Source organism: Protopterus annectens, chromosome 3.part1, assembly GCF_019279795.1.
Source record: "Protopterus annectens isolate FY-2018-M chromosome 3.part1, PAN1.0, whole genome shotgun sequence".
In the NCBI taxonomy this organism is placed as follows: Eukaryota; Metazoa; Chordata; order Ceratodontiformes; family Protopteridae; genus Protopterus; species Protopterus annectens.
This window is the reverse complement of record NC_056732.1, coordinates 1,298,223,676-1,298,237,903: the sequence shown is the minus strand read 5'-3', so window position 1 is coordinate 1,298,237,903 and position 14,228 is coordinate 1,298,223,676. Positions and strand designations below refer to the sequence as shown.

At 40.9% G+C, this 14,228-nt stretch overlaps 1 protein-coding gene across 1 annotated transcript in view; it reads right to left on the bottom strand.

Moving 5' to 3' along the window:
- LOC122798423 (RNA-binding protein 12B-like) overlaps window positions 1-11,986 on the bottom strand; it is a 225,671-nt gene extending 213,685 nt beyond the window's left edge. The window contains exon 1 of the mRNA XM_044067343.1: window positions 11,819-11,986. The gene's annotated coding sequence lies outside the window, so the exon portion shown is untranslated. The remainder of the gene's footprint in view (window positions 1-11,818) is intronic.
- Between the last annotated feature and the right edge of the window lie 2,242 nt (window positions 11,987-14,228).

Sequence of the window (14,228 nt, the reverse complement as noted above, 5' to 3'; positions counted from 1 at the left end):
CTGGTGGACAACTGTCACTAACAGGCTTTACAATAAGAGGAACAAATTGCTATCTAAGAGTAAGAGGGAGCAAGCCCTAAATTAGAAACACTTTCTTAGCTTAAACAAGCAAACAAGACTTCTTGTGAAGTCCTCTAAAGCAAACTACTAATCCAAACTAGCTTCCTCAACTAAGGACAACCATAAGACGTTCTTTCGTTACACCCGTAACCTAAAACAAAAGGGACAGATGTGTATTGAACTGGTAATCATACCACATATACCGAGCCTGTGGACGTAGCTAACCTGTTGGCAACATGTTGTGAAAACTTCACACCTCTGTCCCCACATGTACCCCATAACATCCACACCACCTTCCCCCTACCTTGTACCTCTAAACAGCACATTGTAAACTCCCCCTCTAATGCCAAACACAGCATCTATGGGACCTGATAAAACCCATAGTTGCGTCCTACACGGGCTCCAACAAGAACTTTTAACACGTCGGTACTCTTCAATCATAATCTAAGCAACGGCTTCATCCCAGCTGAATGGAAAACAACCACAGTTACTCCCTTGCACAAAGGTGGTGCTTCCATTGACCCCAGGAACTACAGACGTATTAGTTTGACTAGCCTTATCGGAAAGGCCACGGGGCAAATCATTATGGACCTTATCAACAAAGACATAGATAATCTCCAAAACTTTAACTACTCAGTTTGGATTTCTCAAAGGGAGATCATGCCCGTTTAACCTGGTGGACTTCTTCGAGGCAGTCGCAAAGTTCTTGGACGAGGGGAAAGCTGTGCATACAGCCTACTTAAGACTCCAAACAAGGCTTTTGACATTATCCCCCACTCAGGCATCATTGACAAACTCACCCAGCTATGTATCAACCCTTACATCGTTAGATGGGTTGCTAACTGGCTCACTAATAGAACATATATAGTCAAAATAGGGAAATCCACCTCCAACAGCAGACCTGTAACCAGTGGTGTTCCACAGGGATTAGTCCTGGGACCTCTACTGTTTGGAATCCATTTCCCCAAAGTACAAGCAAAAACTAAAGGTCTGTAGCTGACAAAGTTTGCTGATGACTGCAAACTGGGAGCGGTCAAAGAATCTCCAAATGATGTGATGTCAACATCCTGCAATAGGGTCTTACACAAACAAGAAGTGATTGGTGCCAAAGTCATGTCCTTAAACTCACTGCAAGAAAATAAAGTATCATCCTTCTCGAGAAGAGCGATGTTCCTACGAACTACCACATCAATAGCAACACCCTAAGTACATGCTCGGCAGTGAGAGAGCTGGGCACACAAGTTGACAGCAATATCTCCACAGTGATAAGGGCATTCTATATTGCTCAGATCATAACTAGCGGGCATTTCCTCCAAAAAAAGTTAATCTCCCTGTACTCTTCTCTCAGGTCAACAATGGCCCTTTTGGTATGTACCCTTCCAAGCACCTGCAATAACTGGAGAAACCACAAAGCTTCCCCACAAGGAAAATTCAAGGTCTTCAGCATCTGTTCTATGGGGATCGTCTGAAATCACTGCCACTTCACTCCGTTTCATACAGACTACTCAGAGGCAATCTCTGCCTTGCATACAAGGCAATGTTGGACCCTGCTTTACTGGAAATGTGGCATATCCATAAGTCAAATGGGTTACTCGCTTAACCTGGTAATAGACATCAATAGAACCTGCTGGCGGGGCAGATTTATCTCCCAGAGGTTAACCTTTGAAATGGACACTCACTTCATATCAAATACAGCATCTCAATGGCCCTCTTCAAACACAATCTGGACGCCTGAATGAATAACTAACTTCACCCAAGGGGTTCCGCCTGGGTCCCTCTTGGACACAGGCATTAGGTGCTGCTCATGGAAATAATGGTAAAACTTGCCTAGGCTTGTAAGAGCCCTAGAGCCATTAGTCCAGTAACTTCCTATGATCCCATTAAACAATTACAAATACTCACCCAATTCCTGACTTCCTAAACAACCCTGAAACAAATAGTGAGGCAGAAAATCATACTTGCCCAATCTATGTAAAATAATTAACTCCAAGTTTCATATCAAAGACGGGCACTGGGGAGCATCTTAACTACAATAGCCAGTCATCAAAAAAAAAATTTCTATATTCTGGAGATTTTTCTTGTGAAAATGTGTACCTAGACCACTTACCACACAGAACCGAAATAATATACAAAAAGGAAGTAGCAGCATATGGTTTACGGCCGCAATGTTTTACAACCTTTTTTTTTGGGGGGGGGGGTCAATATTTCCTGCAAGCATCACGGTCCAATACCTTTACATTAACTAAACTTTTGTTATTTAATGCTGCAACTCCTGGATTTGTACCAAGGTCTCAACTCCTACTTCTCTTGATCCTAACAACCAAGAAAATTACTACAAATAATTGGAAAAATTAGGTTATGCCTTTATTTATGGAATTCATAAATACCGTCACTATTGTGTCAAAGAAATACCTACCAAGAGGAAATAACCACAAAATGATTAGAAATTGTTTTGAGTGCATTAACAGGAAATATTAATCTATGATCGGCCTAGGACAATTTCTCAAGCTTTAGTTATGCATATCGCAAAAAACTGACTTGCAAATAGCCTAGTACCTACCTATGAACATAATACTATCTGCCCATGGGCATTTATAAGCCTAGCCAGAGTGTGTCAGCTTTCGCCACCCCACTGATTAACTGATTTGTCAAGCAGAGCCAATGAAGTGATCCCAGAGGTGTATTTTCTGTTACCCATCCACTCATGATTTCTCTTGAAGAGTGTTAGTGAGAGGCTCTGCTTAATGTAGTTTGGAATTTTGTTCCAAAGCATGGGGAGTCTCTGTGACAGTAATCTCTCTCTCCAGCATGTTCTATTTATTGTTGCGGCGAGGTTTAGCTCACTAGAGTACGTGGCTCGTAGTGACTTGGACTTCTTTAGGTGGAGCATGTCCATCAATTCTGAGTTGGACATGGCTTTGTAAGTCAGGCAGATATCACCTCTGAGCAAGTGATATACGACTGAGTATAGCCGGAGTTTTTTCAGTCGGGCTGCATAGGACATATGTTTGAGGTTTGTCAAAGGAGAGATTACCACCTACCTGGGTCCCCAGATCTCTTATTACCTCTTCTGTATTAAGAGGGCTGCCACCTATATGGTAATTCGTGGGTGTTTTGTTTTTCCCAAAAGGGATGACTATGCATTTTTTTGCATTTAGCTTGAGGCCATGAATTTGACACCTGGTGTCCGTCTCAGTAAGGCCCTTTTGGAGGATGTCAATGTCAGCCAGAGTGTTAATCATGGCTCCCAGTTAGCAGTCATCGGCGAACTTGGTTAACCATAGTCATCCTGTGTTTGCCTGTACTTCTAAGTATATGCCGAACAGTAGGGGTCCCAAGACCGAGCCTTGCGGGACACCACTTGTGACTGGTTTAGAGTCAGACCTGGAGCCCACTATTCTTACCATGCGAGTTCTGTCTGTAAGCCAGTTGGCAACCCACCTCGTGAAGTAGGGGTTTATGCTCAGGCTGGTGAGTTTTTCTGTAACAGTAGTGGAGAATGGCGTTGAAAGCCTTGGCGAGGTCAAGGTACGCTGTGTGAGCCACCTTTCCCTCGTCTATGGCCTTGGTGACTCTCTCGAAACAGTCAAGCAGGTTTAGTAGGCATGGTATGCCCTTAAAGCCGAACTGGGTCGGATCAAGTGTTTGGAGGCTCCCAATGTCTTTAAGGAGTTCCATGATGATGAGTTCCAGTCTTGCAGACCAGGCTAGTCCGGCATATGGAGCGATCGTTACCAGGGTCAGTTGTGGTCCCTCCTTTATGAAGTGAAATAACCATTGCTGTGTGCCATTCTATGGGAACGTAGCCTGTGGAGAGGGTGAGGTTGAACAATGTGTGTAGGTGGGGGGTTAGTTCGTGCAAGACGCAGCCTGGGACACCATCTGGCCCCATTGACACTGCGTTTTTGGCTTTTGAAAGGACTATTTTCACCTGTGCGTCTGATTTCCGGGACACTACACTTTTCCAGTATTGTTGTGGGCCCTTTTGGGGGTGAAGTTTGCACTGAATCCGTCTGCCAGGATGTTGGCAATATCAGTAGGTTCAGTACATTTTGTGCTATTTTGCACTAGTTCAGTGCATATCTGCGAGTTGCCACTTAGATTCTTAACATAGCTAAAAAAGGCTTTGTGGTTATCGTTTGAATCCTTGGCTATTTTTCTTTCAAAGTTAGCCTTGGATGATTTTATGAGGAACCTTAGTTGCTTGCTGATACTGATCAGGGATGTCTTTCCTTCTTGGGATTTGCTTTTTTTCTCAACTAGTTTTCTCCTTCTATTGTAAAGCCTGTTTATGGCAGGGGTCCACCAGACTGGTTTCCTTCTCTTAGAAAAAAAGTGAGTCTTGGTTTTGTTATGGATGGCACGACACATGCATCCTTGTAGGTGCTCAGAGTGCATTTGTAAAGGTTTCTGCATCTTGGGCAGCGTTATCCTTTAACGTGGGGGGTTGTGAAACTTACCGCCTTTGTCTTAAGTAAGGTGAAATTTGCTTTAGAAAAGTTATTTTTACTGTGGTTTCCTTAGCGGGGGATGGTGGTGGGATGTGGACATCCAGAGTGATTAGTTTACGGTCTGATCTAACCAGTGACGGATTGACATTGAACACCTGTCGCCCATGTTGGTGATGAGCAGGTCCAATATGTTTTCACCTCTGGCAGGGGAGTTTACCAGCTGATCCAGAGCATTTGAGAGGATAAATTCCAGGAAGCGCTGAGCCTGAGAGTTTGTACTCGAGTAGTTTTCTAAGTTAATGGTAGGGTAATTGAAATCGCCCAATATCAGGGGGTACGGTAGGACCTTCATGTTTTCCAGTGTCTCCAGAAAGGTGGAGTGGTGGTCCTGGAAGGTGATCTATAGCAGGCCACAATTTGCACTGCAATTTTGCCAAATGTTAGTTGCACATGGATGACCTCAGAGGTATCATGCTGCACCATTAACCTGGACATGTAGGTATCCTTGATGAATAAGGATACACCCTCTCCTTGTGTGTTTCGGTCCGTTTTCTGTGGCCGAAACGTGTGGTATGAATTGTAGCCCAGTAGCGCTAGGGTGCTATCTGGAGCCTTGGACCAGGTTTCAGTTACTGCACAGATGTCGACGTTCTCCATACTGAGGAGTGCTTCGAGTGCGTGCATTTTAAGATTTAACCTCCTGGCGTTCAGTAGCATAACCCCCAGTTTTTTGTTAATTGTGCTGTTTACGGAGGTGGGTTTGACTTTTGAGCCTTGCCTAAAAAAGGCACTATGGGGGCAGCAAGAGCCTTGGCCAGTATTCGAAAGCCTAGGGGTGACATGTGCAAGCAGTCTCTTGTGAAGCAATGCAGCTTGTCAAGCATGTCGGCCAAGGCTGACAGACACTGGATCCCCTTCGAATGACACCAGAAGCTTAGCCAATTGTTGAAACTGATCATTTTTTTCTTTACACAGAGGTATTCTTGGTGAGGGCAGGATGCTAGAGAGCTCTTCCATGTCTCTCTTCATCATGTAGTCCAGGGAAGTAAATCTCAGGTCATTCACACCAACATGAACAATGAGCGTCATATTTGTACTTCTGGAGTGACCAAAGTGCTTGTATTATGTGGTGGATTCAGGCTCCCGACGGGCTTAGACTTGTCCAGCCTAGTGAGTGGGACATCAGTGTGCCTGACTAGAGTCACCTATTACTAGTGTTAAGTATGTTATTTCACCCTACAGGCTGTGATTGTGCAGCACACTGATTTTGTTTTGTGTGTAGTCTGGTTTGTGACAGGAGGTGCAGGTTGTTTGGGTGTCTGCTTAGGAGGTCTCTGATGCGTTTGCAGGTTTTTATTTAGAGCGAGCCCCCCCCCCCAGTATGATTTTCTCCCACAAATACTGGCCATTAAAGCCATAAAACATTCAGCGCTACCACACAGACTGGCCACCATAGAAAGGAGTCCGGAAGTAGTCCTCTTTCGGCTTTTCCCAGTTAAGGGTCGCTACAGCGGATCACATGTCCACTCATGATTGGCAGTGGAGTTTAACAGTGTTGAGTTGCCAGCCTAACGCCCAACCTTCCACGGAAGGCACACACATGCACACACTCATGCCTAGGGCCAATTTAGAGTGTCCAATCCACCTACAACATGTCTTTAGTATGTGGGAGGAAACCCACACAACCACAGGAAGACATGCAGACTCCGTACAGAAGGCACCCCAGCCAAGAATCGAACCGGAGAACCTCTTGCTGTGAGGCAACAACACTAACCGCTGCACCACAATGGCCACCCATAGAAAGGAATCATGAAGTACAGAGCTTTTAAAGCATATTAAACACTTTTTGCTTCCCAACTCTGCTCAGTGCTGGTCACTGACTGCTGAATATTCTGACAAAGGACAGATGAATACCTGGGTGACCTACAGCATCTGAGATTGAGGAGAGACACTAGTAGTAGGCAACAGTCTGCTCCACCATGGAAAAAATCTCAAGCACAATCACGGCACCCCATGTGCTATAAAACTGTTGTGATTGAATCTGTCTGATCATAAGTTGCATTCAGCAGGGTGTAAGGTTAACAGGCAACTACTACCATGACGTTTTTATTTATCTTTTTACAGTTCTGAATGCCATAAAGCACTTAGCACTGCCATACTTTTACACTTACAGCTGTTGTACAGTAAGGTACTGGACAGCTTTGTTTTTACTTTTGCTGCTGTTCCACAGTGACCTGCACTCACCACTGTCATGCTCTAATTCAGAGGCAATGCCACTGCTCTGTACAGTAAAGAAATATAAGGAAATGCTTACATATCTCCCAAAATGTGTGTTAAGATGTTAACTCAAGTCATACAATGTGGTTGAGAGATGTAACTCAATGCCTGCAAATTTGGAAAAAAAAATAGTATTCATGCGGCATCATTTTTTTTGTAATTAAAATACTTGGGAGTTGGGCTTCAAACCCACCCCCCAACTAAGCAAAAATCAGCTCGAAAGTACATAAAAAATTACACCCAACATGTTTTTAAACACTTCTAAATATTACAGGTGCACATGTAAGTATTAGGCTAGCTGCTCTTGCAGGCCATTTTAAGCCTAGTCAATTTTACTTTTTGGGCTCAAACTAACCTATCATATTGGTTTACAGAGTGACAATCAATCAAGGGACAGACAAGGTAAAACAATGCTAATGAGAATAACTGGGATCAGATCGCAGAAAAATTAAGGAATAAAGCATTTAACATCTGCATCAGTCCATTAGTGCTATGAAGGCAGCCCTGGGGTATATTTCCTGGCTTACATCAAAATATCTAAGTTGATGAACTCTGCTTTATGTGGATAGGGAGAGTCTGTTCCTGAGCAGAGATATCCTCAAAGATATACCTGTCCCTCCAAACCACTGTTGATGATGCAAAACGGGTTTAGACCCCCCAACCAGTATTTTCTGATACCATTTGATCTTAAGTGCAATAAATCCACCATTGGGTCAGATAATGCCTTGCACAACAGTCGCAGGTCACCTCATAGCAGTCTGCGAGACACGGAGTGTAGTGACAGGGCTTTGAAGCTGTCCATGTAGAACATATTTAAGCCTTGCATACTTTTTTATTTTAACAAAGTAGTCATTCCAGTTGCATGTGTCTGGACAGATGCACGTCAAAGGGAACATTACAGTCAATAACTGGCCTATTAAAGGTTGCATTAAGACAGACAATGACATCCCTGTAGGTAGACTCAGTCCCTTTATGTATAAGCTGCACTGTATAGAAACTTTCTTACAACAGACATAAGTCAGTCAAAAGTTAGGTTAGGTCACTGTCCACAGAAGTTCCCAAATCCCGAACTGGGCAGCTCCTAGGGGCATATTGTTAATGTGGTAGCTCCCTGGGTGGGAGAACTTCTAAAGGATAAAATACATTTTTGGGCATTCAGTTTTAGTTTATGATTCCGGCACCTGTTAAGTTAGTCTCCTGCAGGCAGTCAAAATAAATTTACTACAACACCCTTCACACTTAAGTGTTACATACAGGATTATCACACAGAAGTGTGATGGACTAATCACAATAAACTGTCTTGTACAGAGATGCCACAAACCATAAATTTTAATTCAGTCACTGCAATATTATACGTACAAACTAGCTTAAAAAAAAATTCTTACTAGATGGAACTATAGTGTAACTATACAGCTAATTAGTGTGCATGTCAGAACAGAAGCAGCCCCCACCACCAAAGCTTATAGGGCACGGGCAGAGGAGGCTGTCAATACCATTGCAGCAGGAGGAACTGCCTTTGATCAGTATTATTGATCAACAGTTTTAAACTCTGTTTAAGTAATTTTCATTAATTCACCAAAAAAAAATACCCAAGTCTCCCCTTCCACCCCCAACCCCAATAGAGGTCTACCTAGTGTTAGAGTAACACTTAAAGGTGAAGCCACTTAAATTACTACACACATTTTAAAGAGGTGTTGCAGGTGAAAGGAGTGTAAACCAGCACCACATACATGCACTTCATACTGCTTTAATTCTACTTAATGTAATTACTTGTAAATAACCATAACTGTTCACCCAAGCACATTAAAAACGACTGGCAAACCCCAGCCAAGTCTGTAAAAAGCATAAGTTTTCACTAAACACAACAGCACACATTAAAACGTAGCAGGGGTGGCAGTCCCTCTTACATACATGGACGTGCGAGGCATTTATACACATCTTCATGCGAGGCGTTTATATACATTTTTTAAAAGTGCATACAAGGCAAAAACTGAAATAGGATAGAGATTGCTGCAAAGTGTTTGTACTTTTATAATATTTTATCCTGTGATCACTTTCATGTGTTACAGTGCTCTGGCTAGCAAAGGGTCACTACTGGGAATACTTGTATGGCCTTCTCTTAGTCACTGAATTACCTGTGTAAAACCCACTTACCCAGAAAAGAATCAACTAAGAAACATTTCCACTGTGAGGAAATCATGGCTACCACAAAACATCTGCACCTTACAAAAGATTCCAAAAAAGTGAAATTCACTGCCATATACATTTTATACTCAGAATTCAAACCAACTCCCTACCACAAACTCTAGAGGTACAAGTCCAACTACCACAACAAATCAAACTCCAACCCAATTATCAAGTTAAAAGACCATAAAAATTATGACATTTGGTCCCAAAACAAGTTCAACTCTACTCCAATTATAGTAAATAATCCCTTTCCTAAAACAGACCAGCCCCAAACACCTGGGTATCATCACAGTCAGCAAAAACTTGTTGAATCGTGCCAGCTACAGCCCATGGTACACATCAGCAGCTTGATGCTTCTCAGAAAATAAATATGGTCCCATACCTTCCTCTAAATAGACTCTTATCCAGGCTGTTTTACAGCAGAGCAGCTACCAGTAGCCTTAATAAAAACCATATTCCAAAAGCTACACACTACAAAATCGACAGCACAACTATCTAACAAAGATGCATTTGATGTACTTGAACTGTAATTAATGTTACTCAGATAATCTTCCACAAGTTAATTCACAAACGCACATCACACTCTTGCTTCTCTACCTAGCAATAGTAATTCACAATTCCAAGTATCACTACTCAACTTTCTCCTGATTTACTACACTACAGATACCTTTAGAATAACCCAATAACAACCTTTATTTGATGAAGCAGGCAATAAAAGTCTCCTAGCCACTTTCTACCATACCTGTGCAAAACTAACTGATGGATACCCAATCTTGCTCTTTTCATAAGCCTGAGTGTTTAACGTCTGTACCTAAACCAAAAAAGGTATCACAATTATCTCTTAGATCTCCTTATAAACTGTACCTAAACCAAAAAAGGTATCACAGTTATCTCTTAGATCTCCTTATAAACAAAACTAAGCAAAACCTTCCTATAAACGCTCTAGTTCTTGTCCATGATTTTCTCCTCACCATTATCAGACGTTTAAACTAAGCTCATGTGATTCACCCCTACTCTTACCACTCCACACTTTCAATCTTACCCAAAAAATTCTTTTAAATTTCCTTATACGTAAAATTAAACAAAACTTTCCTATAAACGTTCTCCTTGTTCGTCCACGATTTTCCCCTCACTATTAACCATCTATATATCACATATGCCGCCGCCACCCCCCACCCCCTTCATAAACTCTCAACGTTCTCGGTTTCTTCCTTCATATACGGCCGCCAAACACTTAGCTTGCATATGTTAAGTTCCTCAGTGTCCATCTAACATACCTCTAAGCACAAGAAATCTGGACACAGCCAGATAAAAATTGGGGGGGGCAAAGCCCCAAAAGTGGAGACAGGTTTTTAAATATTGCTCCTATAAACTTAGAAGACTGACAATGACGAAGTTCAATTATATATTTTCTGAAAAACATAGTCTGAAACTAAAATGTCTATCATTTAGTATAGACTTCAACCCTCAATGATTTGCCAGTTAACTATAAATTTTATGAGGAACAAACCAAAAATAGACAAGAAACTAGCCAGCTGAGAGGTATGCGCAAATACACATACAACCTTCTCCATAGTATGCCATTCGAATCTCAGTACTCTACTATGACCAACCACTTAACTCATATCACATTACATACCGAGCACTCAACTAATAACCCTTGTCCATAATCTGAATACTCCCGTTTCAACAGTATAAATTCTGAAGTTATCTTGGGTCCTCTTTGAAGCACACTCTCTCTGTCCAGTAGGGCTAAACCAGTCGACTAATACGACTACTTCTGATACATACTACCAAAATAGACAAACAATACTACAATTCAATCAATTTTACATTCCAAACGAGCGCCACGTAAATCACAAAACTGTATGTATATTTGTCTCTTCACCAAAGCGGTGGAGAGTGTCTACACAAAATTACGTGCATTTCCTAATATTTCCCAATTACAAAACCGTACGCAATAGGTTCTCAAATTGTGCTGCCTATACGTTACCAAATAGTAAAGCAAAAGTAAGGTTCTCCTGATTCAAACAAAAAAGACGCCAATAGCAGAATACAAGCAAAACGATATAGTCTTCCTTTCGCACATCGCTGACGGCTCCGTAAAAACTAATTACCTCCTAAATTCTCCAGACTTCCCGCTCTCCATTTTAAAGTATTCTCAGCGACCCGCCACCTTGCCAATATGGATATAGATCGCATCCACGTTCCCTAAGAATACCGCTCTTGAAACTATCAACAGATTTCTCAAATAAATCGCCAATGCTACGCGCCTAGTACAACTGATTCTTTCCAACATATCTTACATATTTTAGTACCATGACACTCTCTTAAACATCTCTCATTTACATGTTCGTAGCAAAAATTTCACATACGACTTGCACAAACCACGAAACTACCATCTGCTAACTACAACACATACCCTAGCACCTTTCTCTTTTCTCCGCACAAGGCCTCTTCGTATTAAAATCTACGCCTTGCTTCTACATAGGCCTTAAACGTCTCCAAGACGATCTACTTAATTACTAATCAATTATCTCTCTCTGTACAAAAGACAGAATACTTCTTTGGACCACAAAAGGCTAATAATCTTAACAGTCCCGTTTTCATAATCAAAAAGTATTAACAGAAAACCCAAAAGCCATCAACCACGTTGTCTCCATTACATACATTAGCAACAAACACTACAAATAAAAACACCGGGATCCAACATTTCTATCCCTTTGTCTCAAGAGATTAATATTTCTCGTCTTGTGTCAAAACGAAAATGATGACTTCCAAAGACACTTCGAGGATCCTTAACCACCATCTACGTGTATTTCTTTAAAAGTCCGAGTACCTACCAACTCAAAGTTTCGTTTTCAATATCAGTATAAGCATACAACGATTTATCTTAAAGAAGCACCACAAGGGCCATATAAACTAACGCCGACAAAACGCTCACCACCTAAAGTTCAAAGTACTAGACATTTCTGTCGCACCTTCTGCAGACACAACTAGCTCCACAAAACCTTGAAATTAAAGATGGCGACTAACTATAACAGTCATTGTCCATATTCACGAAAATACGCCACGCTTATAGCGCATCTGTAAAAAGAACACATTGGACGTCAGTCAGTCCTCGTATGCTAGGTGTAGTATCCAACCTCATCTCCACTATCAGTCAAACCCAACAATAATTAGGAATATTAAAAAAATAATATTAGTAACTTGAAAAGTTGTTAGAATATGAATTAACATGCACTACTTCTTGAAATAAAAGAAGTCTAAAACTCTAATTATTGTCTTTATTTGTTGAATGTATTAAGCTAATCCACCACCTTCTCCAGGATTAGAAAATAAATGAAAATAGACAATGCAAAAAACAAACATTTGAATAAAAACGGGCGACAATCGAGAGCTATGTTTAGGCTAACAACGTACATAAAACGATGTTACTTTAGTTACGTCTCTTGAAATACAAACGTCAGCGTGTTTCAAATAGGGCACGTATTTTCTTTTCACGTTAAGTATGACCCGGGCTGAAGTATAAACGCGCGCAAAGATACAGGCAGAGGTAGTTAGAAAAGGAGCGTTAATATTGTTATTCGTGTAGTTTGTTTTAAACTAACCTATATTTATTTGTGTATGGGTTAGTGGACTCAAGTAAGATCTATTTACTATTAGGTAGCAATTTGTTCTGGTTTCATATCGCTTAGGACAAGAAAATTGGGTAATCTCCCAGTGAAGTACCTCGCAGGATGCGCAGTAGCAAACCCCGCCCAGGACACGCCTCCTAGACTCACAATGACGTGTAAACACATTAGCAAAGCCCGCCTCCTAGTTACCCTGACACGGAAAGGCATTTAACGTAATTGTAGGATAAAAAAAAATCACTTGTATTTGAAATTAACGCAATTTATTTAAGGTAAATGTTGAAAATACATTCAATTCAATTGAAACGCAGTACAGCAGAAGTTAAAATCACTGTTTCCAAACGCAATTTATGTAACGTAATTGTAACATTCAATAGTATTTTAAATAAACGCAAGTTAAATCACCTTTCATAACGCAATTTATGTAACGTAGTATTTGAAATAAAAGCATCAATTTATTTAACGTAAACGCCAGTTAAAATCACCTTTCATAACGCAATTTATGTAACGTAGTATTTGAAATAAAAGCATCAATTTATTTAACGTAAATTTAACATTCAATAGTAGTAGTAGCAGTAAATCAATTAAAATTGCCAGTTATTGCACCATCACCTCACACATTATTGCACCATTACAAAATACATCAGAAGTTAAAAATCACCATTTCAAGTTATTGCACCATCACTTTACGGCCACCCAGGTCCTCTTCATGCAAATCCTGGTACTGTTTTATATATGCAAGTAGGCAGAGGAACAAGTCATCATCTTGTCTGCTGTATTTCTCGCGCCACAGGAACTCATCCAAATGGCTGTCCAACATGTGTTGGAGAGTGCCATTCATCTGTCTCAATTGTTTTTTGCATCGGGACCACATGGCCTCCACGGCATTAGTATGTGCGCCAGTCCGAGGGTCTGCGAAATTCTTACTGTGGTTAACAGTAAGGTGGGTGTAATTCATCCCTGAAGATTAGTAATGTGTGTTACAGACAAATGGTTTTCATTGATACCATTGTCATGTTATCTAACGTTACTAATAACTGCTAATAAGGTGCTAATAAATACATGTGAGGGGCTATTTTTAGGCACTGCTAATAATGTGCTAACCATCGAACACTTAAACTGTTAAATGCTCTTAGTACATCTGCAATTCTTGTTGTATGCTTAATGTCGAAAGATTTTACTCTTCTAACATATTCTGGAAGAATCACACCAAGTTCTTGTAAGCAAGTAAAACAGCTTTATTTTACATGCATGGAGACCTGCTACATGATAGTAGTATGCCAGCAGTCTGGCTACTTGTACTTTGAGTTCTGCTTATATAGACCCTCCTGCACGTACATACACGTAGCACAGAGAACATTCATTAGAAGTGATAGTTTGATTACTTGTTTTTACCAGCCAGTACCACAGTTATTCTTGCACCATTAACTTTCTTATCAGCAGTTTAAGATTAACTTCTGCATTCCTCAGTGATCAACATTTTCCAGAACATTTCAGTTTGCACGCAGTGAACATTTTTCTGCTTAACCCTTTATATACAGAATACAAAATATGTTGAACTTCAGTATTTTTCCACATTTCCCCCCTTACAACATTTTGTATACTGTTTATTTTACAC